The sequence below is a fragment of the Corvus cornix genome, chromosome 9 (assembly GCF_000738735.6).
Source record: "Corvus cornix cornix isolate S_Up_H32 chromosome 9, ASM73873v5, whole genome shotgun sequence".
In the NCBI taxonomy this organism is placed as follows: domain Eukaryota; kingdom Metazoa; phylum Chordata; class Aves; order Passeriformes; family Corvidae; genus Corvus; species Corvus cornix.
The window spans coordinates 4,493,300-4,513,585 of NC_046339.1; the positions used below are offsets into that span (position 1 = coordinate 4,493,300).

At 47.3% G+C, this 20,286-nt stretch overlaps 1 protein-coding gene across 9 annotated transcripts in view; it reads right to left on the reverse strand.

Moving 5' to 3' along the window:
* TNIK (TRAF2 and NCK interacting kinase) overlaps nt 1-20,286 on the reverse strand; it is a 152,038-nt gene that overhangs the window by 104,004 nt on the left and 27,748 nt on the right. The window lies entirely within an intron of this gene.

The window sequence follows — 20,286 nt, forward strand, 5'->3', positions numbered from 1 at the left end:
GTTCCCCCGGCACAAATGCAGCAGCAGCCAGGGGAAAAATGGGTATGAATGTAAATGCTGCTTCAGAACTGAAAGATGCTGGGAATGAAGAAAAACTTAATTGCTGGAGGTGATGCCTCCTCCACTGTGTTCAAACACCCACTGCATCCCATATGAAGCCCTGCAGGACAGGCAGGGATGCTCTGGGGGGGACCGGGGTGACGGTCCCTGCTCCCCAAGTATGCCCCTGCTGCAGCCATGACTCAGCTGCCTGCCTCGAGGTGTCCTGCCACCACGGATTCCTCGGTCCCTACGAAGGAACAGTGACTGTTTCCTCTGACAGGCCAGAGTGTGACCCCAAAGTATAGGGATGGGACCCTTGTACCACCACCCTGGCAGCAGTAAACCCCTTGAGGCTTCCCCAAAGAGCTCCCTCACACCCTCTTACACATTGGTGTAAGAGCCCTGACAGCTTTTTTCCCCCTCTCTGTCTCCCCAGGGAAAGAAAAAAGGAATTTGGAATAATCTGCTGGCACCTAGTTCTTCATCACATCCAGCTAGTCCTGGAGCAATAACTGGGACTGGATCTTAGATAAAATGCTGCAGAAAGTAATTTTCCATTTTGATTGGAGCATCTTCTCCCCCCTGATTCTAAAAGGGCTGTTCATATGCTTGGGCTGAACATGTAAACAAACACATTAGGAGCAAATATGGATGAGATTGAGCGTTGATTGATTTATCCTTAAATAACCACAGAGGTGATCTCCTCTCCTCACTGCAACACCAAGCAAGCTGGGTGTCTCACCTCTACAGACAATCTGCAAACCTGGGAGGAACTCAACCAAGGGAAGTAATTTGCTTTGTAAGCAGATACCTCATTCTGTTCAAAACAGTATGTGTCTTGACATCTCCCTGGCTAGCCCTGACATCAGGGTAGCTATTCCAGAATAGCATCCCTATTACCTGCACTGCCTGGGGCAGCCAGGGATGCTGTGGGGCAGGGAAGGATGGATGAACATACAGATCCTTCCACTGCAGTTTTCACTGTCTGCTCAGTCCCAGCTTCAAGTACCTCCACCATTTACAGAAAATTAGCAAGAAACAGTATTTTGACAAAGGCTGAGAATGCTGTACCAGGACAACATAGCTCTGCAGGCTGGAGTGAGCCACCCCTCGCCAAAGTCACCGCAGCAGAGATCAGTTACAGAGCCTTCAGAACAATCTGCCAAAATAACAGTAATTAGAAAATAAAGAGTTCATTTCTGTGCTCCTCTCAGGCTGCTGGCTGACAGCTTTGCTCCAGCTGGAATGGAGGGCACTGTCACCTCAGCAGCTGCTGCCACGAGCTGCTCCCACAAAGGGCACTCCACGTTCCTCCAGGAGCAGCCAGGCTTCACCTCGGGCCAGGGCAGGAAAAGGCATGTGGCTAAGAAAGGGGAGCCTTGGAAGACCTCTCATTAAATGCCTCCATGTGGAGTGAGCGGAGCTAGCTGGAACAGCAGCAGCTCATGCTGCAAAGACATGTTAAAAACAAAGCAAAACCCCAGAGTGGGAACCAAAGCTCAAAAATACTGCACATTCCTCAGACAGGTATTGTGTTATACACACATTTTACAGTGAAGAGAAAAAAAAAAAAAGAAAAAAGGATTTTTTTTTTTTTCTAGAAGGAAACCATCATTTGAATATTTTGGCTCAGAAGAATTTCCTTCCGTCATCAGCAAAGCAAAGGATCTGTGAGAAAATGTCCTTCCTGCAGAAAGGGGGAAAACAATTTCTGGCTTGAGGCTAAAAAATGAAGCAATAAACCCTCTAAAGCTCAACTGAATAAAATGCCATGAGAGCTTCTAGGTGGAGCTGAGCCTGACCTTAAGCCTGGCCTGACTAACTGTAGACTTCTCATGAGATTAAATAAAAATAAAAAATCATGCCCTGTGCATTGGTGTTCTGATGGACACACCCTCCTGGCAGCAGTCCTGGCTTGCCACCAGTCAGTACATTTGAGACTTAACTTACTTCTGTTCACCTTGAAGCAAAACATGCAGCTATACAAATATTTTCCATATTTTCAATGCAAATGGGGGATTATTCAAAAACAAGTTGATCTCAGCCTCCTAGGAGACATGGAAAGGTCACAGAGCAGGCTGCAGAATATTTTCCCAGCCTTCCTCAAAAATCTTTAAACTTACATGATTTCTCTATTTTAAGGCCTTCTCTGAGGCTTCTTCCCAAAAGTTCCAAAAAATAATCAATTAAAATGAAACCGCTCTACTAAAAGAGGACACCTAAGGACAAGCAAGTGTGGGCAGGAAAATAGATTTGGTACTTCTATGAACTCTGGCAGCAAAGACACAGGCAGATGGAAGCAGCAGCGAGGGAGCTCAGCTCAGCAGATCATGTGCCCAGCAGGAGGGTGCCCAGGAGTGCCACCCAGCACCGGGCACCTCGCTCCAGAGACACAATTCCCGTTCCTCGATCCCACTGGAGCAAAGGGCAGACTCCGTGCAGAGGCACAGGCTGGTCCGGGCAGCACTCACGGTGCCCACGCCACGGGTGGGAGACACCGGGCTGGAAAGGAGAGCAGAGGAGGATGAGGGGATGTGGGAAGCAGGGCAGCCCTGCGGCCCCGGAGCTGCCAAGGCTGTCAGCGGAGATGCTGCAGGATTGCGCTCGCTTGGCTCGGCACGGGAGCGGAGCTGCCTGTGAGTCACAGCTCTGCACCACTCGGCCCCGCTTCCCTCCCCTCCCAACTGGCTTGAGTATTAGATGTATTATTATTATTATTCCTCTCTCCTTTCTCTGGGTTTTTTTTTTGCCTCACTGGCTGTTTTGCCGCTCGCCAAAATATCTTCTGCTCAAGGGAGGGAGCTGCAGAGGGCAAAAGCCGGGGCTGACGGGGAGCCTGCCAGCCCCAGCCCCAGCCAGCCCCCATGGCCACAGTGGAGAAGCACCTGGGATGTGGACTTTTAATTTCCACTCATTTAATCGAAAACTCCTTGTAGGAGGTTTGCTAGTTCATATAAAGCTGCAATAATAAAACAGGTTTTCAGTGTTTAATTCACAACACTAACCTGGGCTCTAAAAGCCTCTAGAGTTTTTCCATGAGCTCCTGGCTAATGGGATGTCTCCAATCTTTACAGTGGGTCCTTTGTTTAGAGATTCAAGTAATCTCTGGCACAGCCTGAAAACATTCTTCTTGTCTCCTTTCACCTTAAAAAATAAAGTAAGATCTATAATAATTAATATTAAACTGAATTAACAGAGCCAGGAAGACTAAGTGGCAGACCTGCTGATATCTGTGGGAAAGCCTACCCAGAAGTTGATGGGAACAGACCCACAGAGCTGCTCTCCAGGTACCAGAGCTCAATGCAGATCACTGGGCTATGAGTCCATTTCTCAGGATGACATTCAATGAAGATGCAGGATGGGGATGTGCTCCAGCTGGAACACGATGCACCAAGTGATAGCTAACATGGCCATTGGTGTTGTGGTTGGATGCACAAACGTGCCAGGGTGTGAAAGCGCAATGGAGTGTAAATCATCTGTGTTCAGTGTTTGCACGGGATTCACCATATCCCAGCTTATGGGAAGAGCTCACAGGTGGTACCAAAGGTAAGAGTACACCCTGAACACACCACAGAAAGAGGGATTTGAAGCTATTTGAGAAGAGGAGAAGCCACCCATCTTTGACCAGACAAGGGATGCAGCCTGGGCAGGCACACACAAATGCTTTAGGTCCTACCTGCAGAGGGAAGGCAGCATCTAAAGTCAGCTGGGTAATTCAGTCTGATCTCCCCATCTTGGCTGTTGGCAGAGGGGCTGATGAGTTGCCTTCAGGAAAAGAGATCTGCCCCATTCCAACAGCTTGTACAGGCCACAGACAGACACAAAATGCCACCAGCAGAGCAGAGTCAGGCCAGGCTCAGCAGAAATGGGATTGCTGCTCTGACTGGCAGCTCCAGTTTCCATGGTTAAGTTTTCATTCAGAAGCCAAAGCTACCCATATACAAAGCAAACTGAATCAATTTAAAACAGTGAACCCTGTAGCACTACAACATCACCTTCCTCTGTAGAAAAATGCTGCTCTTCACAGATGCCTTCTGCTTGTTGAGATGTAAGGTGTGTCTGCATCCTCCATAAGAGACCACAGCCGGTGCCAGACCCTGGGAATGCACAGATTGTGTGTGACGCCACCAAAAACTATCCTGGGTCCAGGTAATCTGTATCCACAGCTGCCCTCTCACTCAGCTCCCTTTTATCCATTCTTCAAAGTCTCCCCTGATGCTGCTAAAAGTGATCTCATTCCTACACTGAGCCAGTCAAATTTGTTGTCGTCAATTCTGCACTCACACAGGTTTTCTCCTCTGCTGCTGAAGACAGACCAGCTTCTCTGCAGGATCCCAAGGCCTGCATGGACCACAGCCAAATCTGCAGCTACCAAAAGGACCTCCTTCCTTTGCACTCTTTGCACCAGCAAGGGCTCTTGAGAGGATGGAGCAACTGCAAAGTTCATTCCCCCAGCTAACAGCCGTCTCTGCACTAAGTGCTGAAGATGTGCTGAGACTTGTTTGGTTTTTTCAGCAGCAGTTTTCCCTCAATACTGACCCCAAAGCCAGTTTCTCTTCCTTTGAGGACTCAAGGTCAGTCAGACCTTAGGAGAGGCAGAGGGTATCTGCTTTGGGATGGTTTGTCCACACACAGGGCACATATCTCAGGTGAACGGAGTAATCTGGATACTTCAGTAACTGACTTGGGCTTACCCAAACAATCCCACAATCCTCACACCTCAACCTCTTTGCTAAATCCAGTGTTTCCTAGTTCAGTTGCACCTCTGCTTTTCCCCCTGAGTGGATCCCTTTTCTTTCACAGCATTCTCTGCACTTCCATTCCTTTTGCTAAAGTCAGCAGTAAATCTTGTGGTAGCCTCTAATGGTAGGCATCAATAAAACAAACCAGCCTTGAGAGTCTTTTGTTTTCCAGCCAGACATATATCTGCTTTCTCGCCATTAGTACTACCTTCCTCTAAGCACCAGCTCAGCTGAGGGACTCCTGCATCACTGCTGCCAGGCTGACATCATTCAGATGAATGTTGTGGGACCAGTCAACCCTGAGAGCTGCCTCACTCCTCCATCATTCGGAGGTGCTCATCTATTACAACCATTTCCCTTCACATTTTCCTTCACCAGTCTCACAAATTATCACCATCCCTACCAGATACACTATATTTGCTACACATTTCTAGGTAACTCTGCTCCAAACAGTTTTACTTAGAAGCCTTTGTACCCATTAAGGCCTGAAAGGATGAGTGCCAGTGGCCTTTTGTAGGTATATCCACAAGAGATCAAGAGAGTGCAAGGCATTCTATTCAAATTACTAATTTTACAGTATAATAATATTAATATTGTCCATTGAAAAAGTGCATTAATTAGGATGCTGGCAGTTTTTTGGACCACTGCCACACGAAGTAAGCACTTGAGGGTATGTGACTATTCAAGCCCAAGTCCCAAATTGCCGTTTACAACAGCGGCACACTCAGTTCAAGAGCCAAATCACCAAAATAATTAACAAGGGAACAACCTACAGAGGGTTAATGTTACTTATTTTTCCTCTACTAATTTCAGTTATTCCCTTCTTAGTAAAACAGTATTTAACCAGACCACAAATAATTTGCATAGCACACACGTGCTAGCTGCTGGGAGGTTTTTAAGCAAACAGAACAAATGCCTCATTAATAACTAAGTGCCAAGAAATGCAGAAAGAATTTTGTACAAGACTACGAAAACCAAAGTAGTTTATTCTTCTGACACTTGCCTTGGATTAAACACTATGCTCCTTTGATAAGACTGGTTTGGACACATGAGAAAATGAAAAATGCAAGATCCACACATGTACAAGAAGGACACAAACTTGGGAGGTTTTTGTAGTTCAGACACAACTTTTTTATGCAGGTGAAGCTTCCACAAGCTCAGGGAGAGGCCTGGTCACTGGTACATTAATAGCACATGGATAATCTTTAACAGACACGATATTTCCCCTTTCCAGTTTCTGTTTCTATTTTTATCCTACAGCATGGACATGCAATCTTCACTGTAGTCTGCTGATCTCAAGGCTGATCTTCATTTCAGCAAAACGAAAGGTCAGCTACGGACCAGACACCAGAAAGGCCTCCCAGATGCCTGGGTATTTATTGACCTGATAATCTGGATGTCAGTGAGGATCTTGCCATAGAGGAAGCAAGAAGCCCTGGCCACCGCTGATCACCACCAGGACAACACCACTATTCCCCAAAATGCCTGAGATTTGCAAACACACTCTTTTTTACACAACAGAATAAAACCCAAACATTTTTAAGTTTTTGCAAAAATAAGATTTGCACCAAGGGGTCCAATCTGAATGACAAACCCACAGGTGTTGTTTGGCTGTGGTGTTTTCCCAAGGTGCAAGAGAAGCACATTTGATCCCTTGGATCTTTCTCATTCTGCTTCAGGGAAGGTATTTTCCTTTGGGATCACTAAGTTCGAAACCCAAATCCTAATTTTCCACCTGTGAAGCCACTGCTGTACCATAGTTATTAAGGGTCAAAGTCCTTCTACTCCTCAAAGAGGTTATAGCCAAAACCTATTTTCAGAAACTAGGGTTTCTCAGCATTGTGGGACTGACAAAACTTAGTGCCATCCTCTTCAGCATCTCAAAATAAGCTAACTTTGGCTCATACCCATCAGTCAAGAGATCCAGTTTCTCCTGCAGGATCTTCAGCAAAGCTTCCCAGCCCCATTTATGAAAGCAGAGACTTGAAAACATCTGCCAAGACAAAATGACTTCATTTTTAGAAGCTCTTGGTGCCCTGACCTGCAATGTAAGTCAACAAAAGAATGAGGTCTACCAGCATAGCTGCAGGTCAGGTCCCCTTTTGCCTCATTGTAACCTAAGGCATCTAAAATTAAAGCAGACTCCTGCAAGTGAGGATGACCAGGGCCTCTGGTTTTTGCATTCCCAGCCTGACATATGGGGCTGCAGATGAGACTTTGCATGTGCACGTACACACACAGGCTTGGGGTGAGAGAAAGGTTCAAACACAAAGAATTCCAGGCTCTTGAAGACCATCAGTTGGAAGCAGCTGCAGAAACCTTTGATAATTCCCTGGGTTAGTGAGCACTTTGCTGCTTAAATCTCTCCCTGGCCAGAGCTATTGCTTGTCACCCACCAAAAGCTAATCCTCTTTTTTCTGATTTCATCTCTATCTTCGCTTTTCCCCCCTCCATACGAGTGCAAAGCACCTTTAATCTTAATTTCAGATGTACTTTTCATGATGCTGCAGATGTGTTATCTGCCAATGACAGCATTTGCCACCTATTTCTCCTTAAAGGACACTGCTTGACCTTGCAACAGCTTCCATGCCTCCAGCTTTAGAGGCTTTCTATTTGAATGGATCACAAGTAATCACTTTTCTGTATCCATTATTAGCAGTGAACCAGCTACCCAGAGAGCTTCTGCTTTGTTGGTTTTTTTTTCCCCTTCCAAATGCAGCATTTTTCCCAGGCAGAGACATATTATGGCAATTCAGACACTGACAACTGTGTAAATCACACCCAGGCAAAAGTTATTGATGACCTCATTCCAGTAAAGCATGAGATGATCAGGCTGCCCCACGGTATTTTGATCATCTGAGAACCCTGAAATTGAAAGTCACAGGCTCCATTTTGCTTGGAAATCTAACAAAAGGCATTAACTGTGACAAAAGGCACTTAGAACATCTCTTAAATTATCTCATTTCACACCAGCAGTAACAAATACTCATTTTCCTTTATTAACACACTCTCCTTGCCCATAACCATTCTCATTTTTCTAATTTTGAATTAAAACGCTTTCAAGTTATTGATCGCTTCTGCTGGAATTCTTTCCTCCTGATTTTATTAGCTCTTGTACACAGCCTAATTTGAGCAATATGAACAGTGCATCCAACACAACCACCTCTCTAGCAGACCTGTCTCCCAGGAGTCGACGTGATTAATCTCTCCCGTGCAAGACAAGTCACGTTCCACAGCCCCAGCTCCTCCACACTGCTGGTGTGCTCAGAACGGCACTCTCAAATCTGTTATTAAATTATGTAATTACCTTATTTCTTCTCAAGTGCCTTCCCAAACAGGTTGTAGACAGTCACCAGTGAGGGAAGAAGAAAACCCAACACTGGGAGTGTTTGCTGGAGCTTCCAAGAGCATTTGCTCTTGCCTTTCACTGGATTTCTCCCCGTGCCAGCTCAGCTGTGGGCTCCCACAGCCCAAGGAACATTCCCTACCACTGGAATAGTGCTGAAGGCAGTAATTAGCATAAGCAAAGGCGTACACTGCTGTGGCTATGCCAGGAGCTGCATCCCCTCCGAGGGATGCAGGATGGCCTCACAGCTGGCTGGGGTTTCTTGGACCCTCACAGGCACATGGCCCTGGCAGGGCCTCAGCCAGCTGAGGGACAGGGGTCACACACTGCTCCCACTGTATTTAGATCCACTGGTGATATGCAGAGTCCTCACTAAGCACAATCCCAAGCGCCATATCACAGGTTTAGGGTGCCTTCTAGAAGAAAGATGGCAGATTTGGAGGAAGAAGGGTCATCTTAGACACATGGCCTAGCCCAAAATTGTGCTCTCTGTCAGCCCTTTGGCTAATCCCCTGCTAGGTGCCCTTTGTAGCTGCTGGCACTGCTCTGCAACCCTGTATCTGCTGTGGAACAGCATGGGAAAAGCACCAGATTTCCTCGGCCGAGTTTTAGCTACTATGGGCAGATGCAAATAAAAAAGGTCCAAACAAAAACAAATCCCCAAGATTGCCACAAGAGAGAAAAAGGCTGGAAGATGGAGGTGGTGCTGTAGTGCTTAACCTGGGTGAGCAAACGTGTTCTGCTTTCTCTGCACAAAGCTAAACGCCAACGATTCACAGAGCCCAAGTCAACCCAGGCCAAAGACACATGAATGGCTGGAGAAGCAGCCTCTCCCTGCCCTTCCTCAAGCAGAAAGCTCTCCTGTGACTGCACAATCCATCACACCAGCACAGCAGCATGTGTGCAATTCCATCTGCAGTCCAAGGAGTCACACGGCAGCCGGCATGAAGGAACAATGTACCCCATCCATGGTGGCTTTTAAAGGTTGAACAGTGACAGACCTCAAATCCAGCTGCTCCTGGGGGGGCTGAACTCCATTGACAGCATCCCTGCTGGGGGACAGCCATGCCCTGGGTCACTGCCCAGCTGAGTGACCTCCCCGTGATGCCCACTGCCCCCCTAGCCCCTGAATCAGTGTGGATGCTAAAGGCAGAGTACTTCCAAACCACACCATGACTATCCCAAGAGATGCTGGCTTTTGTCAGTTCAAAAAACATTAAGAATACTGGAGGAGTCCTTTCAGCAGGTGTTCACAGGCCCAGCTCAGTGCTGGGCTGCTGCAGGATTTTCAGCTGATGCTGAGTGTTTTCTCTGTGACCAGGACTCACCCACTGGATACTGCCCTTCAGCGCCACAGATCAAGACTTTTCTGCATTTTTGGCAGTTTCATGACTACAGCAAACAATGTTTCTGCAGAGCCCAAAAATGTAATTTGACACGGCATTTTGGAAGCCTGTTTCTCTAACACAAGATTTCCATTTTCTTTGGCAAAGTACCCTTCGTGTTAGCCCTACTGGCATTCACATGCACAATTCACAATTCATCTGGAACAGGCTATTTACAGAAATTTTGCTGAACTGGCTGTCTTTCTATTAGTTATGTAGAAAAGAAAAGGTTTGGCCTTGATCCTGGACCTGCTGAATTAAAGTGTGAAAGGGAAAATCTCTGAAGCCTAGGAACGCAAAGGCATTTCCACTGGTGCTGCCCACTTCAACTACAGCCATAATTGTTCTAAAAAACACAAGAGACTAATGGCAAGTCCAGTGGAATTTGCAATTTTCCTAAGCCCTGATCACTGCTTATACTGAATTTCTACCTCTGTAAAACAAAGATGCATTTCCAGCCTTTGTGTTGTCCATGAGAGCTTCAAACTCTGAAGAGTCCCAGGTGGGGAGGGGGGACGTTGGCTGGAGACTTCTGAATGCTCAGGTTAGGTACTGAATGAGGCATCTTCTTCTCAAATAATGGTTTTTCTCAGGGAGAAATTGCAACGCCAAGGAAAGTACTGGCATAAAGACTTACCAACAGCAAGATATGCCAGAGTGGAAACCTCCCATCTTTTCAAATGGGGATGCAAAGCAAGAAGAAAAGAGTTAACCTGGAAGGGTGAAATGGTTGCATGTCTCACTGTGCTGGCCCCAGAGAGCAGGGCACAAGAGATGGTGGTCTCTCCAGCACATCTGCTTACCTCTGTTTCCTTTGCCATCGAGTTCAACTTTCCCTCAGCAACAGCCACTGTAAGCTTGGGGTTTTTTAAATGCAAATCAACTCTGCCACACAGGACACTGACCTGAATGCAGGCACACAGCCCCACCAGCCCAATGCCCTGGTCATTATACCATCATCAGGAAAGTTAAGGATAGGGAGCAGAGGCCTTGGAATGAATTCCTAGCTTTCCCTTCCAACCCTCCATCTGGTTACTACTACTGACCATTAAAATAGGGGTTCCAGAGGAGAAGCTCAACTGAGAGCTCAGTACCAAAGATTCCCATACCATCCCAAATTTGAGGCCTCCACCAGGAATCCCTGCAGACCCCAGGACTGATTGCCCAGATGGAGGAACCACCCTGAAGTGCACAAACACCAACAGTTACTTCAACGAAAACACAATACCAACCTGTGAGGCACGAATCACACCTTTTAACTAATAATAAGGAATCCATGAGTTACTATTTTTTAATGTAGCTGTTTTACTATATAATCCTGACCTCATTTGCTCTAGATACCACACAGGCAAACATAAAATACATTCCTTCACACTGACCCTGTTAATAACCATTTCTTGAGGAGCAGAAGAACTGTAAGGAGCTAAGAAAATTTTTTGTTCATTATAAACCAGACCTATTGAAACAATATCCCCACTCAGCACTAACTGGGGAAAAAAAATAATTACATCAGGCTAAGGCCACATCCCCTGAAATAAGATGTGATGGGACCATCATCTGTTCCTGGCAGCCCAGGAGGAGCATCTCCTCCAGTGACAGCAGCACATCACACTAATGGGTCTTGCCCAGCCAAGGTGCTTCTGCCTCTCCATCCTTAGTGGCCACTGAGAGCTAACAAAGCCAGCACAGCTTCCAGACCAGGCATGTGGGCAGCTTTGTAAAATTAACTACAGGCATCTGATACCCAATTTGGTCCTTTACAAAACTCTCTCCCTTCCATCCTTCCAGGGCTCCCATTTTTAAACATAATGGACTGGATTACCTCCCTGTCCCTTTTTGCTCCTGCACATTCCAGGTCATTTCAGTTATCATTTTTTGTCAGGTTCGGCTTTACAGTGGGGTTAAAAAATAAAGAAAAAAACAAAGGTGTGCAGAAGGCTGTTCATTTTGGAAACTCACTGCCAGGGGTCACAAACATCCCCGTAAATATTAGAAACTGGAGCAAAGCAGCATCCCTTCCACTCCAGGGTGCTCCTCCTGCTGACACTGGGTGACTCTTGGTGAAACCCCCCAACCTCACAAATGAAATAGCCCAACAAACGAGGAGGTTCCTACAGCCCCCAGGTCCAACCACCACAATAAATTAGAGATTCACAGCAAGACAAAGCCCACCATCCCCCATCCAGCCCTTAAATTTTTCATCCTCTTGCAGACCTGTGGGCCACTTCTGAGTCTCCTGGATGCATCCCATCACAACCTCTCTGCTGGGAAAACCAAGGTGACACATGGAAAACGAGCATTTACCAACTCCTCTTTAAGAGCACTGCCCTGCTCCAGAGGAGAGAAAAAAAACCTTGGGGAGGGAAGTCTGAGAATACCAGCAATCCCTGGGACATCAGTGCACAGGTGTGTAGCCCAGCCCAAGGCAGATAACTGTGTGAGCACACGGGTTGGGATGCTCCACACCCAAGGGCGAGCACTGGGCACAGGGAGAGGTGACTATGGCACCTGACAGGACTCTCTGGGCTGGATCACCACAGCTTGTGCTAACAACGGCTCAGGTTCCCCCACATCCCTCTCCAGCTGATAGCAGCACTGTCTGCAGCCCCAAACTCCTTCACAGCTACCTACACATGAGCTGAGATGGGCTGGGGGACAAGGGGATGTGAGGATGGACCTGGGCCTTTAGCCACACACTTCCATGTGCACATTTCAACACAAGAATTTAAGACACCTAAAGACACACCAAAAAATTTGAAGACTTAAACAAAACCAAAAAAAATTTACACCAATCTGCCATTCTTATGCAAGAAGAGGAAAAAATCCCACAACATTTGGAAGCAGGCTGTGTTTGCTTGGCGCTTTCCATCTTTAGGTAATTAGTGTAAAGGGCTTCCCAGGTAAACCTAAGAATAAACAGCAGATTTCAAGAGAGACACCATTCTCTCTGCAGTGAGCCTTCAAAGCATAACCAGGAGAAGCTGCAGAGCTCCAGCTGGCTCCCTGTAGGCATTGCTTGCCTCTGAGTCCTCAGGGTCAGCCACAAGTCAAGCTGCATCAAAATTGGGAATGACATAAAAAAATGACAAGCAAGAAATGTCTCTGAAGACAAACACCACTGCATTCACAAATGCTTCAAATGCACAGCCTGGACCAACAGCCTGCTGCTCCTCCCATCCTCTTCTCTAAGCTTTCTAAAAAGTGCCTTCCTAGCTGAGAGTGGCACCTTCAGAGCTGGGAGGAACAAAACACCTCCCGGCTCCAAAACCTACTTTTCAGTGCTTCTCTCGGTTGTTTTCCTCAGCTGACCTAGTAGCAGCTGCTCTACTTGCTCCGCTGGGAATGAGCCTTGCTCCCAGCCTTCTGTTTCCAAAATGTTGCTGCAGGGGCACCTAGCCTCCCCATCGCCTCATAGATGGATTTCCAGTGCTGGTGCCACCCAGCAGCTCCCAGCTCTGCCCCCCCAGACCACACCAGCATTGCTGTTTCTGATGATATCGAGAAAGGAGGTAAAGACAGGGATGGGAAAGGAAAGATGGAAAGGAGAAGAGAGGAGTCATTCAGCAAAGGTCACTGGAGAAGTCCAGAGCAGTGAGGACCTGGCCCCAGGCTCCCTGCGCACTGCACCCGGCTCTAATTCACCAGAAGAGCCTGTTACTTCTTAAATACAATATCCAAGTTTGCAACTGCAAAAAGCAGCAGGTACCAGCTTCTGCTGAGAGCAAGAAGCTCCTCACCTGCGCCCTGCAGCCCGGGGCTACCATTAGAGGGATATAAACGAACAGCAAACAGTTTTTGTAACCCACCCGAGCCTTACAGCACGCACATCTCATCCACCAGTCACAGCCAGTAAAATACTGCTGGTAAGATCCTAGAGCGAGCAGAGCTATGGGAGCTTCAGCAGACAAGAAGCCACCCCTCCCAAAACAGAGAGCGATGCTTTCACATGTAATAACCCAAATTCTAAAAGCTGGCTCTTTTCTAAACGCCTGTCCCACACTGCACCCCCACCTCTCACTTTTAAGTGTCCTCACAAAAGATCTGAGAAAAGACAAGTCTGAGTTCCCAGTCCAGCCATTCCTCTGGGACAGGAGAAGGTGGCACTGGACACGGTGCTTGCTCCTGTTATCTGCAAAGCAGCTGCTTGCACTGTGCACCTTCTAATGCCCACAAGTCAAGGAGAGGGCTCTCCCTCTGTCCCTATCCATGCCTGGCACCCACACAAACACGTTCCCCATGCTTTGCAGCACCACTGACTGCACTTGGCATCTTTAAAAGCAGCTTTTCTAACCCTAAGACATCGCAGATATTTCCTTTGTCCTGCAAAACTGTGCAGTATTTACAGAATCAGAGCATCCAGCAATACAAGAGAGACTGGACAAATGTCACTCCACAGATGCATCAGTCTGCTCCTGACCTTCACCCTGCCCTTTCCCTTCACAAACTCTGCAGGGAGGGAAAGGGAACAGAGATTTAAAGGGAGCAATGCAGAAACATTTTAAATCACCTTTTATAACCTGCATTCTCTGGGACTGAAAAAGCACCTTTCCCTTCCATTATTCAGAAAGCAGCGAAGCTAATGTGACATATTGGTGCGTAGGTGTGTGGGGGCTGGTTTCTTGTGGGGGGAGGGAGGGCTGAGGGCTCGCTCTGTGTTTCAGAGAAATGAAGCAGCACAAGATGTACCAGTTGCTCTGGTAACAAAGCTTTTGCCTTTTTTTTTTTTTTTCTGTAAGAATGAAGCATCACTTTAAGCATTTTTCAGTTCAGACTTCCTTGCCTGCATGGCAAAAACAAATCTGTGTTTCAGAAACACACACACTCCATTTGAGTCAGCATGGAAAGGACCTTCTCCTCCAGAGCTACTATAACACTGTGGGGAAGCTGAAAAAATTGAGATCACCCGTTTTCCTTCTGATAAGGCTACAGGAGTTATCACACACACCAGTACTCCAGCCCAGCCCCTTCCTGTCACCCAGTAAGAGCTCATAAAAGCCCAGCACCACCTGCAAGCTGGTGCCTGTGGAAGCAGTGCAGACCCCAGCCCTGGTGAGCATCCCCACACGGCAGCACCACCATCCTCTCTTCCAGCACACGGAGCCATCCCAGCGGAAACAATGGCTTAATATTTAATACTGTGCTTGTAATACAGAAGGATTATAAAGCAGCTTGTAAGTCTTGTAAATCCATTCACACCCACACAGACCATCCCTGACCTTGAAGGTGACGTGTGGCCGGTGCCCACCCACAAGGGTCTGTGTCTGGATGTGGATGTGAGTGGTCCAGCCAACCCCAAAACCATCTCCGTGGAAGGAAGAGCCTAGGATAGGGCAGGGTGGGCACACACAAAGTGCTCCCCTGCCTCAGTCCCTGGAGCAGGCTCTCAGTGCAGCACTAAACCATGGGGAAAGCCAGGGAGCTTCCCAAACCAGAGGGACCAACCCCTCATGTGCAGTGACCATGAGAGCATGAGGAAGGATGGCTACACACATTCACACACGTGTGGTTACACTCAGCCTGCCCTGCGCCCTGCAGCAAAAGTAACCTCTGAAGAGCTTGAAAACACAAAAAAGGACCCAAAGCTGAGGATACAACACCAGAACCACCAACGCGGCTCAAGTCACACCCAACTTCACACCATCACAGTTCATCTGAGAAACAAGAAGGTGGGAAAAGAGAAATGCTCACAGTGCACCTTCAAATGCAATAGCTGGCTGTCTAGGGTTGGAGCTGCTTGTTTAGACTGCAGCATGATGGGGCTCTGAATTCCTTCAGCAGCCTGGGGATGGGGGCACCAGGTGCCCTTGGTGTGCTCAGCAGCAGCACCCAGCACCGCAGGCCAGGCGCTGGGACAAGGGTGGTCTGCAGGCACCGGTGTGCACACATTCAGTCTGGCCTCTCAAGTAAGGCACAGCAGTCAGTCTGCAGCTGTAAAAGCTGTGTATATAAACTACAGTTAATTCTTTACAGCAACAATCCCCAGGAAATATTAATTGTGTGCGGCATGGTAGCTTCTTCCACACAGATAAAGCAACAGTGATTAATTATCGAGCTATTGACCATCAGCCTTTCAGAAAGGGAGACAATAAACCAACTGATGATTAAAGACAATTACTGTCATTCTTGACTCAGGCTAATTATCTGAACTCCTGATAATGACCCAGGAACCTGGAGAGTTTCTGTTCTCACCAGGGCTGATGCAAGGGCCCAGCACTTGATCAGCAGCAGCCAGACTGAGACAGATGTCAGGCAGGCTGAACACAGCAGAGACCCCACTCCATTTTCTCATATCCACCCTCAAAAATAAGTTAAAGGAAAAAGGAGTCTTCTAAAAGCCCTTTTTAAAGATGTTTACCTGCTACCCCACCAACCTGCACTGGTGGAATGCCTGGGGATGCCAGGAGGAAAGATGCCACTGTGCATGGAATGCACGAACAGCACCCAGGAGCGCAGGACACATTACCCTCCTCCTCTGGCATCTATGTAAAGTCCAGGACAACATTATCAAACACAGCTTGTGCCTGGGACATTCTCACAGTCTCAGGGACCAAACCGCCCCAGCAGCCCTGCTGCTCCCAGCTCTCCAGCAACAGGTGACCTTGGATTTCAAATATTTTATTCACTTTGACCTTGGATTTCAAATATTTTATTCACTTTCTCATACCCACATACCTCAACATCTCCATCTACTGGGTCAAATCTGGGCGTTTGCCTCCAGGTGGATTAGCCCTGGCTTCCGGCAAATACCAGCTGGAAAAAAATACATCCTCACGAAAGACCTTGGGATGCATTTCCTCAACCTTTCCCCCTGTGTATTGTACCCCAGACACACACACACACAGAGTACAACAAAGAGCAATTACAAAAACCACGGTTTTTTCAAACAGCTGCCTCACTTGGGCTGGCAGAGGACATGGACAGCCTGAGAGTGCTCCACTGCCCTGGGTGGCTCCTAGGGGTGATTCCCTTGCCCTGCCCCATCACGTGGTGATGGTAAAGGAGCTCCTTGGAGGGCCACAGCTGACACTGGCGGCACGTGGATCCCACACACTCTAAACTAGAGCACCGACTATTGCTGCGTAATAGCTTGGTGATTATATGGCATTTACCAGATAATTAAACAATCAATAGTTATTGTGCAGTTACAGAGGTGCCCACAAACTCTATCTTGTTCCCTGTGAAATAAAACCGTGCTGAAGCTGTAAATGGAGACCCATATCCACAGGGCACAAGGCAAAGCAGTATTTGGCATTAATGACCACTGTCCTCCTGGTACAGTTGGCAAGAAACACGTGAGTATGTAATCTCAACATCATTTACTTCAATGTTGTAAAATACACAAGATGAGAGGTACAAAGGTTACCATCTGATCTACTTCCTGATTTTTTTTCTCACTACTGCAAAGGCATCAAAATCCCTCTTGGCTGACACCATCCATGGGCCACTGTCTGAATGGCCATAGCTAAGCCCATAAGAACACTGGGGGATTGCTCTGGTTTTCCACTTACTCAGTGCACAGTAAGTAGCCCACCACATGGGTCCCCAAGCTTTGCAACCATCTATTGGACAGGTATTTCTGAGTAACCCAGTGTCCTTTGACTTTGAACCCATGTATTTATTGGTGCTGGACACACCACCGGTTGTGGCCCTGATCTATCCAGGCAATCTTAGCACACACGGTATTTTAAGGAGTATTTGTTTGCTCTCATGCAGAGTAGAAATAAACAGTAATAGTAATGTTCTGGGACATAAAAGCAGCATTTCCTCACAATTTAGATAATGCTCTGAAGGGTTTTATTGAGTTTTGTGTTTAGAGTTTTGCTTTCAGCCATCAGCTATAAACCAGTGAGGCAAAGGTTCAATTCCCCAAGTCCAACTCATTGTATTCCTCATAGTCATTCCTTAAACACCTATAACAAAAATAAAATCCAAGGACACAAAAATTCACTACTACCACAATGTCTGGCACAGAAGCTAGCAAGTTCTCAGTCTTTCTGCAAAACCAGTTTACAATCTGTAACATAAGATGCAGGATTATTAGAAAATGAAGAAAAGCTTCTGATTCAATTAGATAAATCATCACCAGTGTGGTCCCTCATTAAAATAAAAATCGAGCTATTCACAAGAGATTGTTAAGCAGCGAACAAGGAATGTTACTTCTCTCTGCATTTTTCCAAAGCAAAGAGCTTGTGGTTGGGGTTAGAGAAGTGAGAGCAGAGTAGGTCGCTGCCGAGGGCTCCTGCAGTGCCCAGGTGTCACTGGGGTATGGCCAGAGCTGGGAAGAACCAAAGGGATATTTTAACCTGCTGTCCTGAGCAAAGAAAGACCTTTACTTGAAAACACAGAGGTCAAACCAAATCAGTTGCCATGCCTTGAGCACAAGGCTCACAGAACAAGGCTTTGATTCACAGAAGCACTGTGAACCACCTGAAAGGGATCTTCAAACCATGGCCCAGAAAGCAGGATCAAAGTAGCAGCTGCATCCCAGTGCACACACTCTGGCAGTGGGTGCCCTCCTTCTGGGAGCTCTCAAGGTGCGCCAGGCTTGGCCAACATGGCTCTCCTCCTCTGAGCAAGGAGAAAGGCACATGGTGTGGCAGGGGCTGGCTCCATGAATCCCTGCTCTCTGAGGGCTCCTGTAACACTCCTCAGGCTCCCCATCCTGCTGGGCTGTGAGATCGTTCAGCTGTCAGAACAACATAACCATGCCCTTTATCCCATGGGATCAGTGGGAAGTTTGCACCTTGCACATTTTCCCCCCAGGTCCTGGGCAGGCCAGCTGGCTACCACCAGGACACCTGTAGTCTCCAGCACAAACATGGCCATGCAGCAGTGTTAGACCTGGCTGCTATATCAGATTTTCTAGGGGAAACATCAGGACTGCAGTCCTGTTCTGGCAGTCTTGCAGCACACAGACATAAAATGTTATCCCCTGCCTGGTACAAACATCTCACTTCTGCCTCTTCCCAACAGGAAAGTTGCTTTTCTTGCTTCAGAGAGGGACCAGCCATGAGAAGAGGAGGTGATGCTCACCAGGTGACTGCTCCTAGCTGAGAGCACAGGGGTTGGACATGCAGAGCTTGGGCTGGCACCCAGCACCAGAACCTAAAAACACAACCGGAGGCACACACAGCCTCTAGGAGGGCAGCAGTGGTGCACCTCAGGTAACACAGCATAGGGGGGTGGGTCACCACCCCTACAGGGATTTAACAGATGTGGCACTTAGGTACATGGTTGAGGGGTGGGCTTGGCATTGCTGGGTTACTGTCTGGACTCAGTGTTAAAGACCTTTTCCAAACTAAATGATTCTGTAAGCAGTCCAGCCCTGCCTGAGAGGGATTTGGAAATGGCAGTGGAACAACCATCTAATTACAGAGGACACTGCTCCTAGGTATGGATCACTTCTAAGGGCTGATTTAGAATGGAGCCAGAAGGTCTGTGTGTCTTGAAAGCTGATCCATTTGTTTTGCTGCAAGAGATAAATACAGCGGTGGTATCTGGAGAAAAAGAATCGCAGAGATCTTATTTCCGTGCTGGGTTTTAGGGTGGGACACCATAAACAGTTATGTTATGTTTTATATCAAAGTCTCCTTTTGTTTATAGAGTGTGTGCTACTCTCGGACTTCAGTTTAAGAGAGCTGTGAAGTCAAGCTTAGCCTAAGCTCATACCTCAATACTTACTAATTTGGTTTGGACAGCAACGTTCTCCCCTCCGCCCCCGGCACCATCCCGTCTGGCACCGGCACCACGTGAATCACACTGAGGACAATCCGGTTACTCCAGCAAGTTAAAAACAGTTAGGAGGAGGATTTTCCCCTTGTACAACATGGGGAAAAGGAACACAGAAACGTTCAGCCTACACTCGGGACATTTCTGGGTGGTTTTTATCTCCTTTGAGGTAACACACAGACTCACGGAAAGAATCGAACCCAGCAAGAGGAAATCCGATCAGCTGAGCCACACAACCAGCAGCACCAGCTTATTTCCCTTTTCTGCTCTCCACAAAAACATGATGCTTTGAAAAGGCCATTACAGGCACATAGTTTCCACGGATTGTTAGAAATATGAACCAGTTAAAATTAGGTCACCTTCCACCGTTATTTTAGCAGCTGAGAAGAAAAACAGTTCAGAAGGGAGCTCCCGTGGCAGGGAGCACATGGTGGGAAAACAATGAATACCAGAGGGGAAGGCTCCCTGGAATATAACCTTGATAAAAACAGCTTTGGGGTGGGGCAGTTTTTCCTTTGTTTTTGGGGTTTTTTTTAAATCTATTCCAGTTCAAAAATTCACACATTTAAAACTCCAGAAGTTCCAGTTCATCTTCAGTTCACTTCAATCCCTTGATCCTTCTACTGACAGGATTAGTCCACAGCAGCAGGAGGATGGGGAACATTGGTTCTTTAAACACCATTCTCTTCAGCAGGGCCAGCTTGCTGTCTTTTAGAGCACGACAGGCAAGAGCTGCGTCTCCAAAGCCACAGAGCAGGAGCACATGAGTATGTTCCTTTCTACAGTCAAAATGAAACATGGGCATGACGAGTAAACAGGATCCCTGTGTGCCCACACACGCATGAGTACATGTGTATACAGCACTTGTGCCCACACGTACAGGAGTTTCTTGGAGAATGAGGCCCAGGGGAGGTACTGACTCCCAACAGAACCAAAACAGTTGGCAAATTCCTCATGCAACCATGACAAGAAACATCTCCCCACCATACATAAGCACAGAAACCCCAGACTTTGAAATAATTCAATCCCACCCCAAATGCAC